The following is a 20587-nucleotide window of genomic DNA, read 5'->3' on the forward strand; positions in this document are numbered from 1 at the left end:
AAATTGTGTATATGACACGAAAAATTTCTTTACTGTTTTTAGGTACTTAGATATATAAGATAAACGGTTTGAGAGTTAAAATTTGACAAAAAATGGTTTTAAGCATTTTTTTTCCGTTCGAACTACGCGCGAACGCGGCCTGAATTTTGTCTCCTCGACCGCGCGGCCAAAAAGTCACATGAGCTGAGGCTGTGACGTCAGGTTATTGTACTCTCACTAACGACATGGTGGAAAAGATGAAGCCAGTGAGGAAAGTTTGAAATTTGTGCAGCGGCACCGAGTAGATTTTCAAAGAGCCGATTTTAAAGCATGCCTCATTGTGCTCCGTCTATTTCGGGAGCAACTTCAAAATACCCCGCAACTTATTTACATGTCATTGAATAAGAATAGCGTCTATTGTGTTATGCCTCGATCTTCAAAGCCTCCCGACACATGTAAATGAGTTGCGGGGTATTCTGAAGTTTAGCCCCATTTCGAGAGGGGTTGTTACGAAAATAGCTTGGCATTTACTCTGGAGGGTATAGTGAACACGAAGCGGAATAAAGTCCTCATCAAGGGCTCTATTCCTACAATACATGCAGTTGTGTCAGAAGTTTCGGAAGAATTAACGGATCGCAAGAAGCGTCAGGTAAGCAGTGATTTCCAGTCATCTTTCGATAAGGTCAAACGTAATCGATCAGAATTTATTATATTTTGGCTATAGTTGAGACGTGATGTATTGACAGAGTACGAGATGGAAGCGAAAAAGAGGAAAGTCGAAGAGGCGAGAGCATCAAGTTCTAACTCGTTAGATTTTCACAACGTTGTTGATGATAGAGTTGAGAAAAATCCGTGCTCCGATTCAAGTGACATTCATGAGAGCTCCATCAATACAATTTCCACTACATCCAATGCTACAATTGCTGCTCCTCTTCTGGCATGTACCACCCATTTGACTTCACCAGTTGCCTCAACATCCGCAAATACTAGCCGTACAACGCTGATCAGTGAAACACCTCTCTCCGCTGTTACTCCATTCCGAATCTTAACTCCACTGCAAGGCAGCTATTGTGTAGACTGCATGCACAAATAAAAAGTGAGAACCTTGCAGAAACAAGTTAGGCGCTTGAAGACCGCAGTAAAAGAACAGAAAAAGGAGATAAGGGAGCTAAAAAGTGTGAGTACTGAAATAACCATCCTATTATTTTGTTTATTCTCTTGTACCTTCGCATCATGTTGAAAATCATTGTCCACATTCAACACACATTAATATATTATTATGCTGTGAATTACTCAAACATACATGTTTAAGGATTTTTCATTCATGAAGACAACAACTTTTGAATCCCCTTTGATGGTTTGCACTAAACAGAAGGTGACTGAAACAGAAACTGAGGAGGAAAATGTCATAGAGGAGGAACGTGGGCCTGAGGATTTGTTTGTTTGGTCAAGCGCTTGGAGTGATACAGAAACAGAAACAAAGGATGGGGATTGGAAGTTGTAGAGGGGCTCCACAGATTCCACTGGAGAGGATGAGACTGAAGAAGATCCATCAGATGAAGATTTAGAGAAGGATATCAGGTGGGTACTATTCGTAACAACCTTCTTTGCTTTATTATATTCATAATCTTTTTCTTAAATAATGAAATGCATTCATTTACTTCTAAAATATAGTTTTCTGCTCCATTTTAAACACTGTTTTTATGATTACTCTGGAACATACGGGCATATCCTCTTGCAAACCAGACTTGAAAAATAATTGAGAATTGCTCAAATTGCACACAGTCACTTTCAATATCTTCAAAGCAACTAGGAAATGTAGTAGATAGGCATCAAAGTAAATAATAGGGTATCATATGATTCAAATGACCAAGACGCACTTTAAATTTTGCAGAGTTGATTCTGACACTCCTGGGTATGATGAACCCAAGTTCATCATGTTCTACAGCATGCTGTTGCAACTGTTTACAATGTTCTGTTTCAACTGCAAAGGAAATTCTCCAAAAGCTAGAATGAGGCAGTGTGGAACCCTGGTCAAAGTGACTCAGACTTGTTCACAATGTCACCAAGAGTACTCTTGGAAATCACAACCAACTGTTCTGGGAAAATTCCCTGCTGGTAATATCCTATTGAGTTTTGGAGTCTTGGTGGTTGGTACATCTATAAGCAAGGTCTTGCTGGTGTTCCACCATATGGAGTTCTGTGGATATTCTGGGCACACCTTTTTTGACATCAAAGATCTTTCCTGTTCCCTGCTGTCCTTCTATACTGGGAAAGATATCAGGCTAATCTGACAGAGAGTATAAAGAAGATAAAAAATGTGGCTTGGAGAGGGGATGGCAGGTTTGATTCCATGCGGCACTCTGCCAAATATGGAGTGTACATAATGTTTTGTACCACAACCTTGAAGGTTGTCCACTTTGAACAAGTTCAGGTAAGTTTTGTATGAATACTGGTTATTAGTGTATACCACACAGGTGAATAGTGCTTTTCATGTGTGCTGATTGGCCAGTTGGAAGTGGCTAGCAGATACTATTCACCTCCTCAACTGAAGAGACAAACATGTGTCTCAACAATGTAATTTTTTTAACCTTTTCTTGGTTTATCGACAGAAAGAAATTAATTTCTTTGGTTGCTGGGTTTCTGTATGGTATATACCTAAATAATTATGATATAAATGATGAGTTCAATGAAATGGAATGGTCTGATGAATAATAGACAAAATGATAATGATGTTAATAATAATAGTAATAATAATAAAAATTACAAGAGCCAATGATTTGTTTGGTATTTCCTGGTGGTTTGATAACCTTTATTTTCTTGTTTGTCTCAGGCAAATGAAACTGGAGGCAGTCAACAGACTGAACTGGAAGAAGTGAAGAGGTGTTTTTCTTTTTTGCAGCATCTTGGTTTACCAATTGGTATTTTTGTGTCTGATAGGCACAGAGGCATTGCAAAATGGATTAGGGAGAACTGTGTCAACACCAAGCACTATTTTGATATATGGCATGTGGCAAGATCACTAGGGAAAAAGTTGTTGGCTCTGAGTAGAGAGAAAGGATGTGAAATTATAAAAGAGTGGATGAAGGGAATAAGAAAGCATCTCTGCTGGTGTGCAACCTCGACAAAGGCTGGGTTTGAGTCCCTCATCCTTGCCACATGGAATTCATTTTTGCATCATGTCAGCAACAAGCACAACAACCACCCAGATCCACTTTACAAACAGCGCTGTCATGGACAGCTTGAACCCAGGAAGTGGATTAGAGTTGGTATGAAAATCAATAATATACTGCATATCTTTTTCAACTTGCAATTGCCAGTTCTGTTTTTATTTACAATACCTCTTAGGCAAATAACTCAATCCACTGTTGTCAACAAACTAGACCACTGTGTAATTTCTTGCATATTTACCTTTAACAGGAACTGAAGCATTTGACAAACTGAAACTACTGTTGACCAAGAAAATGACATAAAGAAACTTTCACCAGATGCCCAGACAAGTTGCCTGAAAGGCTTCCATGCAACCTTGAACTATTGGCATCCTAAAATGACTTGTTTTACTTGGCTGGGGACTCTCAGCAGGTAATTTTGATTGTGTAGAAATCAGTTTTCTTTTTTCACAGATTTTTATTCTTTTTAATCCACCAAGTCCATGATGTAGATTGGCCACCATAAAGTGTTCTAAGGCTTTCTTAGCTTTAAAACCACTTTACTGTGACCAATCTAAAAAATTAACTCAGTTGATGAAACCAAATTATTTTGTTACACTTCTCTGCTGATACAGCACCAGTTTCCTTAGAAAATTACCCCATTTATTTCAAAGGGAGTCACTTGTACTAATTTTATGTTCATGTCTCTTACTTAATCAGAATAGCATATCTATGTTTTGGTGTTTCTTTCCTCTAAATGATTTCCAGTCATTTTTTTTTATGAACCTATACATAAAGGGCATTTGATGGAAAAGAGTTTGTTCAGGTCACTTACCCAAAATTTAAAATGGGAGAGGAAGTTGTGTGAGAGGTGGCATGCCCACCTACCTATGGTAAGAATAAATATGACTACAGTGGATTAACTCTTATTTATAAGAAAACAACATGACTGATGTTTTAATACTTTGCTTTACTTGTCATATTCTCTGGTAAAACCCTGATACCCTTCAAAAGAGTATTATTTCTTGTTTAGAAATACCCTGAACCTGAACTGTTTACATACCTTTTTGTATATTGTAATATGTAGATATTTTTGTTGTTGTTGTTGTTTTCAGGTTATGTTGATGGTTTGAAGAAACTACTCTTCTATTTTCCAAAAGAAAAGAGGGAGGAAATAATTAAGAAGTATGCATGAACACCTGAGGCCCTCAATCGGCAGTTTTCAAAAAGATTGAGCAAGGAGGAAGCTATAAAGGCATATAACGCAAAAAAGGCAATGAAGAAAACAGCATTATTTCCACCTGGTTAGTTAATAGCTTTATCAATCCATTTATTTCAATTATCCAAATTTAACATGAAATGAATATAATATTACAATGAAGTGTTAGTAAGTGTGAATTATTTCATTTTTGCCACCTGTCTGTGGGGGGCTGCTTATTTATCCACCTGTGGATATGCAACTCTCTACTCGAAGTTGGGAATGCCTGTAGATGGGCTTTGTTGCTAAATGTAAATTTTTTATTCCCAACTCAAGACAAGTGAGAATGAAGCACATTTGTATTCAGTCTGGATTAAACACATTTGTCTATGGGCATACAAAGTAACACACCTACACTGTAACGATGCACTGACATACTATATCACCATTGTTATCCTATAGAATCAGAACAAACTTCACAACAAGCTGATGGCAACAGTCAACCAAGCAGTAGTCAATCCACTTCTAGACGCACCCGCAAAAGCAAGAGGCCATCTCATTGTCACAAGAAGAAAAGTGGCAAATAAAGTGACTCACAGTTTGTTATCCATGTCTGCTTTCTCATGGTCTTTATTACTATTTTTTGAAGTATATACAAAATGACATGGCCCATGCAAATGAAACTAAACCGGGAGCATTTATTTTCATGGACCAATGAGGTACATTTACAAGAGTTCAATGCACCTCTCCATCCTGGACATTAGCATATCCCCTATGTTGTCGTGGGTTGTATTTTTTCCTTATACTGTGATAAACACAAGCTGGGAGAGGTCGTCTCTTTTCCCAGCCTATGTACCCACAGGGGCGGTTCCAAGATTTTCTCAAAGGGGGGGTTGTACACTATTCTAGTAACCTTTAACGCCAATGATGTGGAAGTCAAGTGACGGCCCCGTGCCTCTGGCGCAAGGGGTCCAGAGCTATGCTCCTTCCCTCCCCCCCCTCCCCCCCCCCCCCACGCAAAAAAAAATTCCGATTTTTCCATCTAAAACGCCATTTACAGAATTCCTGAAAAGCGTTGTGTAGGTATGATATAAAATCTGGAGTTTATCTTATTTCTCAACAATAAACCCAAAAATGAAAGTGCATAATTGAAAGGGACAGCAGTATGAAAAATAGTTATTTGTCCTTTCTCTAAATACCTGGTTAATCAAAGAACGTAGCCTTAAAGAGACTCTAGGATGAGCTTTTATAAAGGCCTCGCATATCTTGTCTACCTCGAATCTCTCAGGGTAATGCACAGCAATAATGGCGAGATCTGAAAAGCGCTCTTCACATATCATTGATCTGGTGCTCGTCTTGATCCATTTCATGAGCGAAAGGACCACTCGGCTTCCGCAATACTGATTGGTAGAGTACGTGCAATGAGAAGAAGACGATGGATGTTTGGAAAAGCATCCTCGTCACACGCGCCAAGTGCGAGTAGAAGATTGCTTGGAAGTTCCTTCTCTGCTGACTGCCACATAATTTGCCATCTTCGCAGCTCATTCCAAAGGGATTTGGGAATGGAAGGCCATTGTCCCAGAACAACATGCCTTCTGTTGCTTCAGATAGCTCCAGGGTGTTATTAACTATGGTAGAGGGTACTAGATAAAGCAAGTGACGGGCGTGGCGATCTTCGTCAGAAAATCGGTCTTGCATTTGAATAATCGGAGAATCAAGAAGGGGAATGGCCACAGATTTTTTGTAATGATAAATTGGACTACAGCTGGGAATGTTTGGGCGATTCCTCTGTTTGCGTGTCTTCCTGGGAATATAGCTTCAACAATTCCCAATTTTTTAGCAAGGTCTAATATTTGTTTGTACCAAACTTGAAAGTCGCTGTCAATGTTTTTTCTGACGGACTTGATGTTTCCAATTACTTCGTCAGCCATCATGTAAGCTTCAAAAATATCTTGATCCCGTTTCTGCAGCTTTGATGCAAGAGTTTTGACTTCATCAAGAGTATTCCTGGTTGCAATAAAAACCACTACGGTTTGGAATGACAACAAAGAGGCTTTCAGTCCCTGGGCTTTTGTGATGATATCTTTGTCCCAATTCCAGCTTCACGTAGACGATTTCAAGTTTGGGTACTCGTACGGGGAAATAAAAGCATCTAGAAAGGTGACTAGGAGCTCGTACATTTCCTGGAAAAAATCTAGGCTCGTGTGTCTCCACCCAGCGTGTCTTCCATAGACCTGGAAGCTTGCTGTAAGAATTCTCAGGCAGGTATTCTTTCCGAGTCAACGCAAACAGCTGTTGTCGCTTGGGCTGTTATTTAAAAATAGATATGCCTCGTTAATCTGACCTATCAAATTTCGCACTTCCGACAGTTTGCATGATGTTGCGATGGAGAGGTTCAGGCAGTGAGCATAGCAATGTGTGAAAAGAGCTAACGGATTGATCTCTTTTATCTTGGCCTGCACTCCTTCCTTTCCACTTCGCATAACGGAAGCTCCATCATATGCCTGACCACGGATGTTGCTGGGATCCAAAGAAATAGATGGATCAGAGAGAGATTCCAAAATCTTTCTTGAAATCATGGTGGCATTTCGTTCCAAATGAATGAAATTAATCAGGCATTCTTTGATATGAGGATCGTTTGGCGAAGACTGGTCCACAAACCTCAAGCATAAAGAGAAGATCTCCTGGTTTGAGTGTGGATCAGTGTTCTTGTCAGCTATGATCGTGAAAGGAAGGTCCTTAGTCCTTAGCTCTGCTGTAAGCCTTTCCTTAATTTTTGACGCATACACGTTTCGCAAAATGTACATTACCTTTTATAACTTGACAAGCAGTCGAATGGTAGAAGTAGAAAAACTTTGTAAGAAGATTTTATTTATAATTAATTTAAGAAGAATAAAACAAATAACAAGAGACAAATGCTCCTCAAAGGGGGGGTTGCAACCCCCTCAACCCCTCCCCTGGATCCGCCTCTGACCCACAAAGCCACCTTGTTGTCCAGCTATATGAAGCGGCTCTGATGAACCTATATGTAAACATAAAAGTGAGAAATGAAGACATCTACAGTTCAAGTAATTACTGGACCTTCACTCCTAACTGAATGACAGGAGACTCGTTTCTTATGACTGGAGAATTCAAAAATTAATATAAAACCACAAGTATCCCAATTATTAGGTCAAGCCATTAAAACAAGAATGACAGAATGATGAACTACCGATTTAAAAGGAAAAAACCTTACTTGTTTTCTAACCCTCCACTGCGGCGACGATAGGTTCCTCTATCTTGGCGTCTAAGGAGAGGAGCGACTTGCAGAAGAACGGCGCGGTTTGTAATGGCGTTAAAGTCTTCATGTTTGGTGATGCAATTGATTCGTTCGATCGAACCATCAAATATCAATTTCGCGAATGAATTAGTGACTTCTCTGCAACATCGAAACTCGAGGGCACCGACTAACATTTCAGTATAGCACTGCTCGCATTCACACCTGGAAGAGGTAAATGACAAATTATCGGACAAACGTAGCAACGCAGGAGCGCATATCAGTCCTGCTTATGTTCAAAAGGAATCACGGTAAATCTTTCAACTTACCATGAATCCACACTCACATTTCCTTCAAATCTAGACTCCTAAGTCGACGGGGTGAGTCCATCAATATCTGATTCTTCTTCATTTGCGTTCGGGCTTACTTCTTCGCCAAAATCCGCAAGCGGCTCATCTTCATATGGGATGACAACACCATCGATAACTGCTTTCGCTATTAGAACTGTCACTCTGCGCCCAATCGAGACTCCTAGAGGAGTCACCCGATTCATTACTGACCTCGGAATCACTGGATGTCGTGGAAACAGACATAGCGGAAAGCGACGGATTTGACAAGTACGCGTGGTTTCGTCGTAAATTACTTCGTTCACTGATTAAGCGATCAAACAACGTGACGTCATAATCTTGTTTCTCGTCCCCAGTCTCCTGAGAGTTTTATTTAGAAATCGAGCAAGTTTTGCATGAAGAAAAGCGGTCAGAGAAAAAAAATTATCATTTTGTAACTGTCTCACAGCTTATCATACATTTTGAACTGCCAAAATCCAGGGAAAAAATCTTCGTTTCATATACACTTTAACCTCCGAGTTGTCCTTCATTCCAACATTTTAATCTGTAGAACACAACCCTTTATTTCAAAATTATATCTAACTGCACGAAGTATAGTACAAATAAGGCGCGAATGGAACACAAGTGAATCACAAATATCCTACGATATTGTACAGTTGGTTGTTTTGTACGGTAAATAAACCTGTTTAACCGGACAGCGGCACGCGCTACGCTTCTCTTTCCGCTTTGCTTTTCCCGCCTTATAAAAAATTAGCAGAGAAACTCGGCAAAAAAAAAAGCAGTTAGATAATGAACAACTTATTAGACATTTTGGTGTGTAGTATTGCTTAATGGTCGTTTCTTTTAAAATCAAGGGCTGTACAACAATACAGCTCAATTAAATATAGCTTAGTTCTGGTTCATCGATTTGAAGTGTCCCCAAGAAATATTGGTTGTAACGGTAACGTAGTAAATTATTATGTAGTTTGACTTTTCTCTCATAAGAGATGTTCCAGTTTTTTTTACTTGTCTCGAGACAAACTCATATCATACAATCGGTCTGCGTAGATAGTCTTGATAGTCCATCGCGGTCTGACTATCTGGTCAAAAAGATATAATTTTGTTTGCTGAGCTTCATTTCAAAACCTAGATAAAACTCGGGTAGTTATAGACTAAAAAAAATCTTTGTTGGCTTATCCTTTATGATGATAAAGTTCAGATGTAACACGCGCTGGAGAATGGGGAATGGAAAAATGACAAAGGGAAATTGAAGATGGGAAATTCATTTTTCACTTTTTTTTGTTTGTTTTAGATTTGCTGTTTATAATGAGGAACAGATGGTTTTCCTCGATATCCACGTTCTCTTCCAAAAACGTTCCATATTCATTGTAGAGACTGTTTCCATGCCATTATGAGCGGTTATGGCAACTAACGTCGAGCATTCACCAGAGGTGTTATAGCGGTTGTATTCAAAAGCCCGCTTGAGATGTCTTCAAGCGGTTGCCTTAGACTGTTTATCAAACTGTTTCCAAGCGGTTGTCTTTAGGCCTTCATCACCGCTGTTGAAGCGCTTGCATTAAACCGTTCCTAAGCGGTTTATCAGCTGTTGCCTCCAAGTGGTCTTGCAGCGAATGCGCTTCTGAGCTGCTTTTTGTGTTGTCGAGATTAGAGAATGAGAGAGTGATACAACAGAATTCTGCTCTTGACGCAATTTTTACCCGATGTCTACCGGTGCGGCTACTTATTACTATTGACACTACGCCACAATGAGAGTCATCCAGTCAAATGGCTTATCCAACGACAATTGGATAAGCATGACAATTGGTAACATCGAAAAAAGTTCTTTATAGACAGTTAACAAGTTTATCTCCATTCCTGAATTAAAGCCAAGCACAATTTTTAAATCTTTCTTTAAGACTCTTACTTCCCACCACTGGTTTCATTGCCGGGTTGTAGGAATTACAAGTAGTAGAGTGCAGTTGTTAATTGCCTATGTGTAGCCGTATCCTTCCCGCGTCAAGGCGAAAAGAAGGCGAGGTAAGGTCTACGCAAACCCGGACACCAATCGTGTTCCGTGACGTCACTCTTTTGCAAGAAAATGTATAATGACCTTTTATTGGTTAACCCATTTTACCGATTCTTTCGTCAATTCTGATTGACTAGAGTTGGTTTTTTTTTTTCAAACTAACAAACCAGACGGTGAACAACTTGGTCAACAATGGTCAACTTTTCAGACAACAGCGATCTAAGACGAGGTTTTAAGGAAAGTTTGCGTGACTTTTGGGACGGAGATATTTCAAGAAGAATAGCAGAAAGCCATAGATACGTTTTTCGAAGGTAACGATGTCTCCGTTTCGTTACAAACTGGCTATAGAAAATCTTTGATACATCAAGCAGCGCCAGTGATCGATCGCCTCTCTTCTCTAGAAGAAACCGGTCACTATATCTATTGTGCCGCCCGCGGAAGACCAGGTGCACTATCGTAATGTACTTGGGCCAAGAGCGCCTTCAACCTTTGGTCTCTTTGCGAACGGTGCTTCGAAGCTATTAAGACCTTGTCCGGCTGCCGGACGTTTAGTCACTTAGATTAAAGCTAGTTGTTTCTTGCAGCGATTCTTTCGACTGAGAAAAGAGTCGCTCTTTCTTCACGCTTGCAGCGTAATAATCTCTTAAAGAAATCGGTAAAAAACCTTGAGACTCTGCGGAAAATGATCCAACTTTTTTTCGTCGACCGTGGCACTGTTTACAAATGCAAGTAGAAACCGCGTGAACTCTCGTAAGCGCGATGCTAATCGAACATCGTCCTCTTCTTACTCTATACAAAAAAATCGCTCATAATCTTTTCCTATATCCTTAAAGCAAGGTACGTATTTGAAATCGGACGCTGAATTGCATGCAGATTTACCCGAAAAATGGAAAATGAATTCACTTCAGTGTTGTTGTTTATCTCGATAACCTTGTCGCTAACACGTGCCACTTCGCAAACAAATATTATCAAATGATATTTTTTGCGTAAATTAGAGTGACGTTACGAAACACGATTAGTGTCAAGTTTCCGTAGACTTTCCCTCGCTCCCGTTTCACCTTGGGGGGAAGGTACGGCTACACGTAGGCTAGGGTGTCAAATGGTTTTTTAACATAGAGCGAGCGCAAATTTTTCATAACAGATTTCCCATATCAAAGGTGACATGACTTTAAAATAACAGTTGTCTTGCTATAATTTCCAATTCTCCACGATGTCTCCTTTTCACCTTTTGGATACCACGTAGGCATTATGTCGTGTAACATCGTTAACAGCGAAACCTCTGACGGTGGAACGCCTGAATTCTAACCGGAGCTTCCTATGCTATCAAACATTTGTACTCAGTTTTTTTGGACAAATCCTGAACTATTCCGCCAAGAGATATCACTAGGTAACAATTACGTCAAAGAAGGTAAACCACACAAATTAAACACAAATTTAACCCTTAAAAAGATTACTTTGAGCGGGCTAATGCTTATGAGTTTAAGCTTTTTTTTTAAATTAGAAAGTTTTCACTGATACATCGGCTATCTTTGGATCATTATTTTTTTTTTTATCATGAAGGTTGAATTACGACCTCCCACTAAAAAGTCGCCTATTCATTCCTCAATAAACCCCCAAGGACGTTAACGTTTTAATAGCGTCTGGTTGGATTGACACTAAATTTGCATTCTTTCAGGAAATAAGCAAACAAATTAAACTCCTGTTAAGTCTCTCTTGGCTCGTTCCAAGTCCACTTGCTGCTCATTATTGGTATCAAGAAATAATTGACTGAAAAGTGAAGTGAGACTCTTCGGTCAAGCGCTTGCATGATCAACTTCGTCTCCATTTCATCACCGAGAGCGACAATCTTACTGTCTAAATGGCTATTTATCTTGAGCGTCTAGTCATTATGTCCAACCAAAGGCGTTCACGAAGTCATATTGTTTCCGTCAGTGACGCCGCACTTTCCACAAATTTTAGTGCCTGGTGTATGTTGTGGCAATCATTGGGGAACAAAAGTTAGGGTCACGTGGTGAGCCGCATTCTTCATAATCAAGTTACATTAAGATCAAAAACATTTCTGATAAAATTTTCAATTTTGCCAAAGGTAACAGTAGAATCAAGAGTATGATACCAAGCTGATGTGAACTTTCAAGATCTAAGCGAAGTAGTCTGAGCTGCTGTTTCTATAAACCAAAAGACCCTGAATTATGACAGACGGATCAAAATCAACCAAAAGAGACTGATGGACTGTTATAAATCTGAAAATCAAACGATAGACTTCACGGAGCTGACCAATTATAAATAAAGGGCCGAACTTTATTCATTCAAATAACACGTGACTATGTACTTGATTCCGTTTGTTGACTTACGCCCACGGTTACAAAACGTTTGTCTCAGAAGATGACATTATTTCTTTCGAAACTTCTATTTAACCGGACAATCACGCCCAATGACTGGTAAATTTTCATGAAGTCCTCGCCATAACCGGATACACGAAAAAAAAAAAAAACAAAAAGCAATAGTTTTTTTTTTTATGATAGAAAGAATTGATGGATTCTAATGTTGCAGACTTATATCTACGTCGCTTGATGGTTTTCATAACATATGTCTGGCTACATTACTGTCATTCCTGTAAGCAACACCTCATGGATTGGGGAAGAGTCACTTCAGCATCCATGCACCCTTTCTTTCTCTCATTTCATCCCGACACTTACCTGAGTAAGGTGTAGACCTTGATCTACTTTTGGTCCCTTAAAACAATTTTTAAAATCAAAGTTTAACAGTCTTACTTACATGTTCAGAGAAGCATATCGGGGGACCCTGAGGCCGGTAAAAACTCCTGAAGATAGATTCTTTAATTGGTTGTTGGACAAGTCCCTGTAATCAACAATTACAACAACAAAGTGTAAGCTATTACACTGAGGATTATTTTCTGCTTAATGAATAAAAGTGTTTGACTTCATCTTAATGTAATTGGGGCTATTTCATGTCTTCATTGACTCTCCAAATTAAATTTAACTTGGCTTTAACTGCACTGAGCTGTTTACTTATGTAAACCTATCCTGCGCCTGAATAGCGTTGTTTACTTGGTATTTTCTGGAGGTGGTAACACCTGCTAATCTTACTAAAAGACACAATTTCTCAATTATGAGACAGACGATTTTCGTCTAATTGGGTGGAGTTGAAATGATTTTTTAAATTTAGGGAAGTGTTAAAAAGAATATTAAATCAACTGTGCGTGCTCTCCTTAAAGTGTACATGACACGAAAATTTTTTAACTGTTTTTAGGTAACTAGATATAAGATAAACGGTTTGAGAGTTAAAATTTGACAAAAATGCTTAAAGCATTTTTTTTTCCGTTCGAACTTCGCGCGAACGCGGCCTGAAATTTGTCTCCTCGACCGCGCGGCCAAAAAGTCACATGAGCTGAGGCTGTGACGTCAGGTTGTTGTACTCTCACTTAACGACATGGCGGAAAAGAAGAAGCCAGTGAGGAAAGGTGGACGCTATTGTGTCGCCGGAGCGCCCAACAATCAAAGCTGTACGAACACCAGCTACACGCCAGGCATCTCGATGCACCAATTTCCCGTGGATCGCGCTGTGAGAGAGAAATGGTTGAAATTTGTGCAGCGCCACCGAGTAGATTTCAAAGAGCCGATTTCAAAGCATGCCTTTTTGTGTTCCGTCCATTTCGAGAGAAGTTGTTACGAAAACAGCTTGGCATTTACTCTCTAGGGTTTGGCGAACACGAAGCGGAATAGAGTCCTCATCAAGGGCTCTATTCCCACAATACATGCAGTTGTGTCAGAAGTTTCGGAAGAATTAACGGATCGCAAGAAGCGTCAGGTCAGCAGTGATTTCCTCATCTTTCAATAAGGTCAAACGTAATCGATCAGAATTTATTATATTTTGGCTATAGTTGAGACGTGATGCATTGACAGAGTACGAGATGGAAGCGAAAAAGAGTTCTAACTCGTTAGATTTTCACGACTTTGTTGATGATAGAGTTGAGAAAAATCCGTGCTCCGATTCAAGTGACATTCATGAGAGCTCCATCAATACAATTTCCACTGCATCCTATGTGACAATTGCTGCTCCTCTTCTGGCATGTACCACCAATTTGACTTCACCAGTTGCCTCAACATCCGCAAATATTAGCTGTACAACGCTGATCAGTGAAACACCTCTCTCCGTTGTTACTCTATCCCAATCTTAACTCCACTGCAAGGCAGCTCGTATGTAGACTGCATGCACAAATAAAAAGTGAGAACCTTGCAGAAACAAGTTAGGCGCTTGAAGACCGCAGTGAAAGAACAGAAAAAGGAGATAAGGGAGCTAAAAAGTGTGAGTACTGAAATAAACCATCCCATTATTTTGTTTATTCTCTTGTACCTTCGCATCATGTAGAAAATCATTGTCCACATTCAACACGCATTAATACATTATTATGCTGTGAACTACTCAAACAAACATGTTTAAGGATTTTTCATTCATGAAGACAACAACTTTTGAATCCCCTTTGATGGTTTGCACTAAACAGAAGGTGACTGAAACAGAAACTGAGGAGGAAAATGTCATAGAGGAGGAACGTGGGCCTGAGGATTTGTTTGTTTGGTCAAGCGCTTGGAGTGATACAGAAACAGAAACAGAAACAGAAACAAAGGATTGGGATTGGAAGTTGCAGAGGGGCTCCACTGATTCCGCTGGAGAGGATGAGACTGAAGAAGATCCAGCATATGAAGATTTAGAGAAAGATATCAGATGGGTACTATTTGTAACAACCTTCTTTGCTTTATGATATTCATAATCTTGTTCTTAAATAATGAAATGCATTCATTTACTTCTAAAATATAGTTTTCTGCTCCATTTTCAAGACTGTTTTTATGATTACTCTGGAACATATGGGCATATCCTCTTGCAAGCCAGACTTGAAAAATAGCAGAGAATTGCTCAATTTGCACACAGTCACTTTCACTATCTTCAAAGCAACTAGGAAATATAGTAGATAGGCATCAAAGTAAATAATAGGGTATCATATGATTCAAATGACCAAGACACACTTTAAATTTTGCAGAGTTGATTCTGACACTCTTGGGTATGATGAACCCAAGTTCATCTTGTTCTACAGCATGCTGTTGCAACTGTCTATAATGTTCTGTTTCAATTGCAAAGGAAATTCTCCAACAGCTAGAATGAGGCAGTGTAGAACCTATGTCAAAGTGACTCAGACTTGTTCACAATGTCACCAAGAGTACTCTTGGAAATCACAACCAACTGTTCTGGGAAAATACCTTGCTGGTAATATCCTATTGAGTTTTGGAGTCTTGGTGGCTGGTGCATCTATAAGCAAGGTCTTGCTGGTGTTCCGCCATATGGGGCTCTGTGGATATTCTGGCCGCACCTTTTTTGACATCAAAGATCTTTCCTGTTCCCTGCTGTCCTTCTATACTGGGAAAGATAACAGGCTAATCTGATAGAGTATAAAGAAGGTAAAGAATGTGGCTTGGAGTGGGGATGGCAGGTTTGGCTCCATGCGGCACTCTGCCAAATATGGAGTGTACATAATGTCTTGTACCACAATCTTGGTTGTCCACTTTGAATTAGTTCAGGTAAGTTTTGTATGAATACTGGTTATTAATGTATACCACACAGGTGAATAGTGCTTTTCATGTGTGCTGATTGGCTAGTTGGAAGTGGCTAGCAGATACTATTCACCTCCTCAACTGAAGAGACAAACATGTGTCTCAACAATGTAATTTTTCCAACCTTTTCTTGGTTTATTGACAGAAAGAAATTAATTTCTTTGGTTTCTGGGTTTCTGTGTGGTATATACCTTAATAATTATGGTATTAATTATGGGTTCACTGAAATGGAATGGTCTGATGAATAATAGACAAAATGATAATGATATTAATAATAATAATAATAATAATAATAGTAATAATAATAAAAGTTACAAGAACCCATGATTTGTATGGTATTTCCTGGTGGTTTGATAACCTCTATTTTCTTGTTTGTCTCAGGCAACTGAAACTGGAGGCAGTCAACAGACTGAACTGGAAGGAGTGAAGAGGTGTTTTTCTTTTTTGCAGCATCTTAGTTTGCCAATTGGTATTTTGGTGTCTAATAAGCACAGAGGCATTGCAAAATGGATTAGGGAGAACTGTGTCAACACCAAGCACTATTTTGATATATGGCACATGGCAAGATCACTAGGGAAAAAGTTGTTGGCTTTGAGTAGAGAGAAAGGATGTGAAATTATAAAAGAGTGGATGAAGGGAATAAGAAAGCATCTCTACTGGTGTGCAACCTCAACAAAGGCTGGGTTTGAGTCTCTCATCCTTGCCACATGGAGTTCATTTTTGCATCATGTCAGTAACAAGCACAACAACCACCCAGATCCACTTTACAAACAGTGCTGTCATGGACAGCTTCAACCCAGGAAGAGGATTAGAGTTGGTATGAAAATCAATAATATACTGCATATCTTTTTCAACTTGCCATTGCCAGTTCTGTTTTTGTTTACAATACCTCTTATGCAAATAACTTAATCCACTGTTATCAACAAACTAGACCATCGCGTAATTTCTTGCATATTTACCTTTCACAGGAACTGAAGCATTTGACAAACTGAAACTGCTGTTGACCAAGAAAATGTTACTGAATGACATAAAGAAACTTTCACCAGATGCCCAGACAAGTTGCTTTGAAGGCTTCCATGCAACCTTGAACTATTGGCATCCTAAAACGAATTGTTTTACTTGGCTGGGGACTCTCAGCAGGTAATTTTGATTGTGTAGTAACATTTTTTCTTTTTTCATATATTTTTATTTTTCTAAATCCACTAAGTCGATGATGTAGATTGGCCACCATAAAGTGTTCTAAGGCTTTCTTAGCTTTAAAACCACTTTACTGTGACCAATCTACAAAATTAACTCAGTTGATAAAACCAAATTATTTTGTTATACTTCTCTGCTGATACAGCACCAGTTTCCTTAGAAAATTACCCCATTTATTTTTGAGGGAGTCACTTGTACTAATTTTATGTTCATGTCTCTTGCTTAATCAGAATATATCTATGTTTTGGTGTTTCTTTCCTCTAAATGATTTCCAGTCATTTTTTTGTATGAACCTATAAAATGGACATGAATTTGCTCATTCCTGAAAATATTTTTTTAAAGGCACATATTTGCAAGTTTGCATTTCAATGAGAATGAGAACTTACAGAGGGAAACACAAAGGACATTTGATGGATAAGAGTACGTTCAGGTCACTTACCCAAAATTTAAAATGGGAGAGGAAGTTGTGTGAGAGGTGGCATGCCCACCTACCTATGGTAAGAATAAATATGACTACAGTGGATTAACTCTTATTTATAAGAAAACAACATGAATAATGTTTTAATACTTTGCTTTACTTGTCATATTCTCTGGTAAAACCCTGATACCCTTCAAAAGAGTATTATTTCTTGTTTAGAAATACCCTGAACCTGAACTGTTTACATACCTTTTTGTATATTATAATATATATATATATTTTTTGTTGTTGTTGTTGTTTTCAGGTTATGTTGATGGTTTGAAGAAACTACTCTTCTATTTTCCAAAAGAAAAGAGGGAGGAAATAATTAAGAAGTATGCATCAAAAACACCTGAGCCCCTCAATCGGCAGTTTTCAGAAAGATTGAGCAAGGAGGAAGCTATAAAGGCATATAACGCAGAAAAGGCAATGAAGAAAACAGCATTATTTCCACCTGGTTAGTTAATAGCTTTATCAATCCATTCATTTCAACTATCCAAATTTAACATGAAATGAATATAATATTACAATGAAGTTTTAGTAAGTCTGAATTATTTCATTTTTGCCACCTGTCTGTGGGGGGCTGCTTATTTATCCACCTGTGGATATGCAACTCTCTACTCAAAGTTGGGAATGCCTGTAGATGGGCTTTGTTGTCAAATGTGAATTTTTTATTCCCAACTCAAGACAAGTGAGAATGAAGCACATTTGTATTCAGTCTGGAATAAACACCATTTGTCATTGGGCATACAAAGTAACACACCCACACTGTAATGATGCACTGACATACTATATCACCATTGTTATCCTATAGAATCAGAACAAACTTCACAACAAGCTGATGGCAACAGTCAACCAAGCAGTAGTCAATCCACTATTAGATGCACCTGCAAAAGCAAGAGGCCATCTCATTGTCACAAGAAGAAAAGTGGCAAATAAAGTGACTCACAGTTTGTTATCCATGTCTGCTTTCTCATGGTCTTTATTTCTATTTTTTGAAGTATATACAAAATGACATGGCCCATGCAAATGAAACTAAACCGGGAGCATTTTTTTATCACAATTTTTTTTTTTCATGGACCAATAAGGTACATTTACAAGAGTTCAATGCTCCTTTGCATCCTAGACATTAGCAAATCCCCTGTGTTGTCGTGTGTTGTATTTTTTCCTTACGCTGTGATAAACACAAGCTGGGAGAGGTCGTCTGTTTTCCCAGCCTATGTACCCACAAAGCCACCTTGTTGTCCATCTATATGCAACGGCTCTGATGAATCTATATGTAAACATAAAAGTGAGAAATGAAGACATCTACAGTTCAAGTAATTACTGGACCTTCATTCCTAACTGAATGACAGGAGACTCGTTTCTTATGACTGGAGAATTCAAAAATTAATATGAAACCACAAGTATCCCAATTATTAGGTCAAGCCATTAAAACAAGAATGACATAGAATTACCGATTTTAAAGGAAAAAACCTTACTCGTTTTCTAACCCTCCCCTGCGGCGACGATAAGTTCCTCCATCTTAGCGTCTAAGGAGAGGAGCGACTTGCAGAAGAACGGCGCGGTTCGTAATGGCGTTAAAGTCTTCATGTTTGGTGATGCAATTGATTCGTTCGATCGAACCATCAAACATCAATTTCGCGGATGAATTAGTGACTTCTCTGCAACATCGAAACTCGAGGTCACCGACTAACATTTCAGTATCACACTGCTCGCATTCACACCTGGAAGAGGTAAAGGAAAAATTATCGGACAAACTTAGCAACGCAGGAGCGCATATCAGTCCTGCTTATGTTCAAAAGGAATTACGGTAAATCTTTCAACTTACCATGAATCCACACTCACATTTCCTTCAAATCTAAACTCCTAAGTCGACGGGGTAAGTCCATCAATACCCGTTTCTTCTTCACTTGCGTTCGGACTTACTTCTTCGCCGCAATCCGCAAGCGGCTCATCTTCATATGGGATGATAACACCATCGATAACTGGTTTCGCTATTAGAACTGTCACTCTGCGCCCAATCGAGACTCCTAGAGGAGTCACACGATTCATTACTGACTTCGGAATCACTGGATGTGGTGGAAACAGACGTAGCGAAAAGCGACGGATTTGACAAGTACGCGTGGTTTCGTCGTAAATTACTTTGTTCACAGATTAAGCGATCAAACAACGTGACGTCATAACCTTGTTTCTCGTCCCCAGTCTCCTGAGAGTTTTATTTCGAAATCGAGCAAGTTTTGCAAGAAGAAAAGCGGTCAGAGAAAAAAAAATTGTCATTTTGTATCTCTCTCACAGCTTATCATACATATTGAACTGCCAAAATCCGGGGAAAAAATTTTCGTGTCATATACACTTTAACCTCCGAGGTGTCCTTCATCCAAACATTTTAAGCTGTAGAACACAACCCTTTATTTCAAAAATGTATCCAACTGCACGAAGTAAAGTACAAAAAAAAGCGCCTATGGAACACAAGTGAATCACAAATATCCTACGATATTGTACAGTTGGTTATTTTGTACAGTAATAAAACCTGTTTAACCGGACGGCGGCACGCGCTACACTTATTTTTCCGCGTTGCTTTTCTCGCCTTATAAAAAATTGGTAGAGACACTCGACAGAAAAAAAAGCAGTTGGATAATCAACAACTTATTAGACATTTTGGTGCGTTGTATTGCTTAATGGTCGCTTCTTTTAAAATCTAGGGCTGTACAACAATATAGCTCAATTGAATATAGCTTAGTTCTGGTTCATCGATTTGAAGTGTCTCCTAAGAAATATTGGTTGTAACGGTAACGTAGTAAATGATTATGTAGTTTGACTTTTCTCTCATAGGAGGTGTTCCAGTTTTTTTACTTGTCTTGAGACAAACTCATATTATAAAATTGGTCTGCGTAGATAGTCTTGGTAGTCCATCGCGGTCTGGCTATGTGGTCAAATAGATATAATTTTGTTTGCTGAGCTTCATTTCCAAACTTAGATAAAACTCTTTTTTTTTTGTTTTAGATTTGCTGTTTATAATGAGGAACAGATGGTTTTCCTCGATATCCACGCTCTTTTCCAAAAACGTACAGTGGCAAAATTCAAGGAACCGAATTAATTGATGATAAGGAAACAAAAATAAAGTGGTCCATTGCGGCTACCTCATCATGGCGATCTTCAGTCATCGCATTAAACAGCGGCAAGCTTCAAAAATCCATCGTCTACCCTTCGAGTGAACAACTAAGAGCTTCTCTGATATCCTTTCCGATGCGTCGAGTGAAAGGCTACATCAGTTACAGCAGCCGAGTTTTAAATCCTCAGTATTTAAGATTTCCACCGATCACTTCAACAACGATAGAGGATGGGCGACAGTCGATCGACAAACAATCGAGA

At 39.0% G+C, this 20587-nt stretch overlaps 1 long non-coding RNA gene and 4 pseudogenes across 4 annotated transcripts; 3 read left to right on the plus strand and 2 right to left on the minus strand.

Annotated features, from left to right (window-relative positions):
• The first annotated feature begins 224 nt into the window (after positions 1-224).
• Positions 225-4936, plus strand: LOC149050677 (uncharacterized; annotated as a pseudogene). Its single transcript, XR_016182706.1, has 9 exons — positions 225-245; positions 467-628; positions 704-1062; positions 1874-2413; positions 2813-3248; positions 3400-3561; positions 3927-4021; positions 4244-4432; positions 4789-4936. The product of XR_016182706.1 is annotated as an uncharacterized LOC149050677 (transcript).
• A 386-nt stretch (positions 4937-5322) lies between these two features.
• LOC149050678 (52 kDa repressor of the inhibitor of the protein kinase-like) lies at positions 5323-6691 on the minus strand (annotated as a pseudogene).
• Positions 6692-7806: 1115 nt separating this feature from the next.
• LOC149050679 (uncharacterized) lies at positions 7807-14898 on the plus strand. The gene is made up of 2 exons (XR_016184347.1): positions 7807-14260; positions 14460-14898. It is a non-coding gene; the product is annotated as an uncharacterized LOC149050679 (long non-coding RNA).
• Positions 14899-15092: 194 nt separating this feature from the next.
• Positions 15093-18175, plus strand: LOC149050680 (uncharacterized; annotated as a pseudogene). The gene is made up of 6 exons (XR_016184260.1): positions 15093-15525; positions 15940-16375; positions 16527-16698; positions 17098-17252; positions 17478-17669; positions 18027-18175. The product of XR_016184260.1 is annotated as an uncharacterized LOC149050680 (transcript).
• LOC113672089 (uncharacterized) lies at positions 18164-19488 on the minus strand (annotated as a pseudogene). The gene is made up of 3 exons (XR_016184264.1): positions 19044-19488; positions 18694-18939; positions 18164-18485 (listed from the first exon to the last, which is right to left on the minus strand). The product of XR_016184264.1 is annotated as an uncharacterized LOC113672089 (transcript).
• Positions 19489-20587: the final 1099 nt, after the last annotated feature.

This window comes from Pocillopora damicornis, chromosome 2 (assembly GCF_964200805.1).
Source record: "Pocillopora damicornis chromosome 2, jaPocDami1.2, whole genome shotgun sequence".
Lineage (NCBI taxonomy): Eukaryota > Metazoa > Cnidaria > Anthozoa > Scleractinia > Pocilloporidae > Pocillopora > Pocillopora damicornis.